The following is a 6,515-nucleotide window of genomic DNA, read 5'->3' as shown; positions in this document are numbered from 1 at the left end:
CTGCACTGGGAAATATTTTGGGCTGTGCTGACTATGAGGGAGGACTGGGCTCTAACAGCTTAGTTGAGGGCACAGGCAGGCAGGGCCCTTGAGGACATAACCATGATACTTCCCTCCAAACACCCTTGTTGTAGCTGTGAGACATAAACATCCACCTGGCCTAGCCCTGTCCTCAGTCTGTCCTATCTATGCTTTTAACTTAACTTGAGGGGAGCCCAAACCAACCTCAATCATCAACACACCCTGAAACATCCCCCTCCCTTAACACAGCATTGAGCAGGTTTTTGACATGGGACTGCCAGAGCGTAGGCTTCATTCTACCTCAAGAATATTTCCTGCAGCAGGAGAACATAGACCTTGGGTCTAGGAAGTGCTTGAGAGTTCCTCAAGCAAGGCTTTGGCTTTCTGTTGGGAGAGGTTTCCCTCCTGGAGCTGGGTTTGGGGCTTCTGTAGGAAGCTGAAGTGCTGGTGTTCAGGAGGTAGAAAGATTAGGCTGTTTAGGTGTTGGCAGCAGCCAGGTCCCCTAGCCAAGTGATGGTGAGAAGTAGCCAGGATCTAGATTGGCCAGGTAGATTCTTATGTCCCACAATTCTAAAAAGGCTATAGGCATAGTGCTGCCAGAGCGTAGGCTTCATTCTGCTTTAATAATAGTTTCTGAAGCTGTGACGCCCAGGGCAAGGGTCAAGGAGTGGTTTTGGGGTCCCTCAAGCTTGGCTTTGGCTTTGGGATGGGAGATTTCTCTGACTCAGAGCTAGTTTTGGGGCTTCTGCAGGAAGCTGAAGTGCTGGTGTCCAGCAGCTGGAAGGATAAGGCCATTTGTGTAGTGGAAACAGGCAGGCATATTTTTTGCCAAGGAGCCCTGGGCCAATGCCCATAAGGGAACACTATAAGCCTCCCTTAGAAAGGGAGGTCACTAGATAGGCAACAAAAGAATGCTTAGGGCAAACAAAGACAAAACAGGGACAGGAGTGAGGGTCAAAGGTTTAAAACTAGTGTGCCAGGGGGCTGACACCGAGCAGAGCACACTGGACAATGCCCATTGGTCCTCAAACAAGTCCAGGGAGCTAGTGGACACTGCCTAGAGATACTCTACCAGGAGACGGGATTTCACAAGTGAAAGAAAAGCAGCCCTACAGTCCCCAGGAACCCTCCCAGCCACAGCCTCCTTCCTGAAAGATCTACAATGAGCTTGGCCAGGGCCAGGAGGAGGTTGACCAGGAGGTCCTTAGACTTTATGGGGCCATGGATAGAGAGTGCACAAATGAACAGGTGAGGGGAATAGATAGCTAGAACCTCAGCAAGAGGTTCTGGAGTAGATGGTGCAGGGGCTGCAGCCTGGCACACTCCAGGTATTAATGCGCCAAGGTTTCCCTCTGCTTATAAAAGGGGTAGGTGTCAGGGGTGTCCATGAACTGGGCCAGATACATGCCCATGGTGATGGCTCCATGGAGGAGCCACTAGCTGATGTTCCCGGTGGCTCTCAGGATCAAGGTGGAATACAGACTAGTCCACCTGGGACCCTCACCCCTGCTCTTGCCTAGGGTACCCCATCATTTGTTGTCAGGGCAGGACGTGAGAACGGGATAATGAACAGTGCAGAGCACAAGCATGTAGAGCAGGCAGCAGTGGGCAGATTGAAAGCAGACCAGTTTGGTATCCCCCAGCAAGGTAAGATGATGGGGTGGGGAGCATTGTGGGGCCTGCCAAGGCAGGGGCTCCAAGATGAGCCCTGGAGGATACCAAGGGATGAGGACTGGCCTCACACATGACCTAGTCTCTGTAGGCAAGGGCAGTGTCTGGCAGGGAGGCCTTGACCTCCTGGAGTAGATGGTACCAGGCCAGAGCAGCAGAATCTGCCCACCCCTGCTTGGCATAGTCTAGGGGGTCCCCAATATGAGTGAGGTGGCCCAGGACCATCCTCCAGTGCACCCAGGGCAACTCCATCACCGGCACCACCAGCTGCAGTGGGAACAGGCAAACCCCTAAGCCAAGTGAAAGTGAAATGTGTCCAACCCTCTCATTGACCCAGTGGATGGTTCTGTCCCACAGTGGTGGGAAGGTTTCTGGTGTGGGGTTGCCAGACTGTAGTTAAATGCTGTTAAATACTTAAAGAACCAGAGGAAGAGTTATGCAAATGCTTCAATGAAAAGTAGATCTTAGGCACTGTTTAATCTACTTAGAAAGGTGAAGAGAATTCATACCACATTTTTGGATGGGTTTTGTGTTAACGGAGCGTTAAAAACTTTCTGCCCTGTTGGGGTGTAGCAGACTGGGTGGCAAAGAGCTTGTAGCAGGCTGCACGCTCCGGGAGAAGTTTGCAGGCTTGCAGGGACTACAGAAGAGGTGGGAAAAATCCAGCCCAGCAGGCTATTCTATCCAGCCCGTGGGCCTCTCCAAAAAACAATTACTGCCAGCCAGCAGAAGGCATGGGCTTTCAGAGTTCATGTGCCATTGGACCGGGTGGGCTCTGTGTTTCCACCACCATGGGGCTCCCAGCACTCCATCTGAGAGCCCCATGTGGAGGCACCAAGCACAATGGTGCACACTGGACACCTGGAGAGTGGGGAGAGGAGCTCCTGCATGAATGAAAAGGGCTGGGGGGTGTGGGGTTTGTGAGTTGGTGTGGGCCTCCCTGCCAAGGTGCACAGCCCCTGCTGGCAGTGGCAGCAGCAGCAAGAGGTGGCAGGTCCTCAGGGCACTCCTGGCCGGCAGCAGGCATAGCCCCCTGGCAGCATGCAGTTCTGGTTGAATTCTGGGAGCTGCACATGGTGGCATGGAACCCACCTGGCCCAGCTTGCTGGCGCACACCTTTAAAGCAAACCAGGCTGACTCCGTGTCAGCATGTGGGGCTCCTGGCACTCCAGCAGGGGGAGTCACATGCCATTGGGCCAGGCCAGGTCAGGCAAGGTCTGGGCCTCCATGTGGGGCTTCCAGCACTCCAGCAGGGAGCCACATGTTTGTCACCAGATGGTGCTTAACTCCTGTGGCTCCTGGTCCACATGCCATTGGGCTGGGTGGGCTCTGTGCCACCATGTGCAGATCCCCGCTGGAGTGATGGAAGCCCCATGCGAAGGCACAGAACCGGCCTGGCCTGAGAGGACACAACTCCCACCTGCAATGCAGGGAGTCCCACATGCTGGCACAGAGCCAGCCTAGTGTGGTTTAACGGTACATGTCAGCAAGTCAGGCCAAGCCAGCTCCATGCCACCACGTGCAGCTCCCAGGATTCAGCTGGAGCCATGCGCCAACAGGGGGCTCTGCCTGCCACAGGCCAGAAATGTCCCAAGGGCCTGCTGCCTGATGATGCTGCTGCTGCTGCCAGCAGTGGGGGCTGTGCGCTGTGGGGGGCGCATGTGGCAGGGGGGCCCACACCCACCCACAAACCCCACACACGCCCACATCCAACCCCCACACACAATCCCACCCCCCCACAAAACCCAATTCCCGACACCCACAATCCCCCACAAACCCCATAGCCTCCCACACCCACATCCCTTCATGACCCCCAGAACCCCACACACCTACACCCCCACACCCCTTCAGAAACCCCACACCCCTCCCCCGACAAATCCCACATGCGCACATACACCCCTCACCCACCCACCCCACACAATATACAAGAGTAAGCCTTTATTCTGAGCTATTATGCAAGCACCTCTATACACACTGTGCAAACACACATAAATCAGGACAGAAATAAGTTTGAAATAAAATTAAAATATGTTATAGTAGGTGTTTGACTTTTAGTATATGATTTTGGCTACCCTTGCAGCCCTTGACATTTCACCAAAAGTCATTAAGCGGCCCTCCAAATGAAATAATTGCCCACCCCTAGACTATGGCCAGCTGCAGGCAGTAAGGATAATTATAGGCTTGTTGGGAAGACTGAGCCAGCTGTGAAAGATAACGGGCTGGCGGAAGGAAGTCTAAGGCTCCTATAAGAAGGCACTGGGGAGATTGATCTAAAAGAGAGGCAGAGGGGAACTGAGCACTGGCAGAACTGGAAGTTAGTAAGATAAGAAAGGAAAAAGAGACAGAGGAAGAAGGTTGCTTAGCAAATGGCTGCAATATCAGGTCAGAGACTCCTTGGGTCTGGGAAGAGACCCAGGGCTGTAGAGTAGGAGGCAGCAGTACCATGACAGAGAGCTTACCCCAAGGAAGAGGTGGAGGACTGCAGTGGGGAAGAAAGCAGTGGGTAGCTGGAAGCACCTTCTCAGGTTCTGTGAGTGAATCCTGTGTGGGCTATATTAGGATTTGGGTACTGAGTGGGGTTTATGCTGGTTTCCTGAGAGGCCAATGAGCCCAGAAGATAAAAAAACTCTGTATAGTTAAAGGACTGATCAAGCTAATTAACCCTGCCCCTGCTACATGGGGTATGTAAGAATTGCTGTCTTATTTTTCTGAACTCAAAGAAGAGTGAAAAGTAAGAGCTGGCTGTTTCTGAGAGATGCCTCACCTATGTCTAGGGAGACAAGTCTAAATAGGTTGAGACGCACTGAGTTGGTATGAGGCTGGATAATGGGAGCACTGAAGTCATGAACGCCGCATGCCCCTGAAGGCTGGGGGGGCACAGCGAGCTCTGATAGGTGGCAGTGGCGCGAGTGTGGCAGCGGTAAGCCCTGGTGCTGTCGGCGATGGGGGGCACCAACTGGTGGTCAGCAACCACCCTCAGACGCCACTGAGAACGGTGATCGCGAATTGCCTGCAGACACCGCCGGTGGTGTCAGGGTGGAGGGGTGGTGAGTGGCGACACTGCCAGCGGTGCCTTTTCGTAGGGGGTGCACCACCACACGGGGGGGGCATGTGGCACCTGCGTGCACCCCCTGTGTGTCACCAATGACTGAAGTCACCCTTGTGTAGTTCTCAAAAAACGGAGGAGTTAAACTTATAGAACAATAAAGCTTGCTTATTGCAAGAGCCCTCTTAGCCTGCTGATCTGCTGTTCCATGCAGTTCCCTACTCCCCTTCCTGGGCACGTGTAACAACTTATACCTAACACTCTCTTAAAGGTATTCACAACCTTCCCTTGTGTGGCAGGCTTGCTTTTGATCGAGTGCCAGCAGCTTATTCTCAGTGCTTCAGCTTCCTCATGTGTGAAAGGTATTCTGTCATTAAATCAGTGGAATTGCTTGACCAAAGATTTTGTGTTTTGTCTGACTCGATCAAGAATTGAAGCTAATGCTGCTTGGCGTGATTTTTTTTTTTTTTCAAAGAGAAATCATGTTTAGTCCTGTTCTGTAATTCTGGCCCAATGTGCACCTTTGCTAGATGTTTCCAGTTAGAAACACAGTGACCTTTTTACTGACTAAGTGCATTTGGAGAGATCACAAAGCAACCTTTCATGTATGATCATTCTAGGAGGCTCCAACATAATCATGGTGACTGGCTTACATCCCTAGCACTAGTCTTCTGGAAAACGATGGTCTAAAATTTCAGTGTCTATAGTGTTTTTCCACTGACCATGGACTGCCTGTTAAGATATGATCTCCCAGGTTCTGCCAACAGCTGTATAGTGATATTTTCAAGGTATTCCTAGGAGCCTGCTTGCACATCACAGTAGTGATTAAATTGTACTAGTCAAGTGAGCTGTGGAGGTTCAGCCATATATCCAGAATGGCATTTTCTATGCTGGCCACATCCCATCAATGAACAGATGTTAGTTAGCCCGGAAGGAAAAGGAAAAACCATGGTATCTCATTCCTGAGAGTCTCCCAAGGAATGACCGGGCAGACCCCTCTCTGGGGTGGGTTAGGAACAGCAAATCCTTTGCAGGGAGCTGGGCTACCTTGACTTTGCTTCCAAACCTACTTTTAGAAAGGACTTGAGCCAATGTTAAAGTGGCATCATCTCATCCAAGCTCCTGTTACCAGCAGAACGGTCTGAATTTTATTTCTTTTTAAAACCATGTATTGTGGTCCTGCAGCCTGTGGGCACTGTTACTGTGGTATCTAGCGTTTTGTAGATCTTTGGCTGTTCCTTTCTTTTTTTCTGAAGTGTATTAAGCTTGTGTGCAGGCCGGCTCCCAGTCCCGTCCTTGCCGGGCGCGAGCTGGGCCCGTCTGTGTGCACACGGGCTGTGGCCAGCAGCCCAGGCACGCGGGGCTGGAGAAAAGCCGCGGGGTGGAGTAGTACGCTCGGGCTAGAATCAGTCACGGAGGCGTAATGGTTGATTGAAAAGATTATTTACTTACACCGGAGATGGTCGCGGTGCAGGCTGGACAGTTTCCCAGGTACAGCTCCGCTTCAATCCTCGTTGGAGGACTCTAAAACTCGGTTCCCAGGATCCTCGGAGTGGTTCAGACTCCGTGGTGTCGATAACTGGGTTCTAGGGTAGGAATTCGTCTGGGCTGCGATCTGTGACGGGGAGAGGCTAGAGGCCGTCGGTGAGTGGTGCCCCAGAGTTTGCTAGGCTCCAGGAGTTCGGCAATTGGAGCCTCTATCGCCTTCTTAAGAAAGACGCGCTGGGTTCGAAAGGACCCACAGCGCTTAGAGATCCGTCTCTCCGTCTCTCTCCGT

The 6,515-nt window shown here is 52.2% G+C and overlaps 1 protein-coding gene across 1 annotated transcript in view; it reads left to right on the top strand.

Moving 5' to 3' along the window:
- EIF1 (eukaryotic translation initiation factor 1) overlaps positions 1 to 6,515 on the top strand; it is a 21,825-nt gene that overhangs the window by 1,656 nt on the left and 13,654 nt on the right. The window lies entirely within an intron of this gene.

Source organism: Alligator sinensis, unplaced genomic scaffold (assembly GCF_000455745.1).
Source record: "Alligator sinensis unplaced genomic scaffold, ASM45574v1 scaffold1377_1, whole genome shotgun sequence".
Classification (NCBI taxonomy): Eukaryota; Metazoa; Chordata; order Crocodylia; family Alligatoridae; genus Alligator; species Alligator sinensis.
This window is presented reverse-complemented; position numbering and strand designations above follow the sequence as displayed.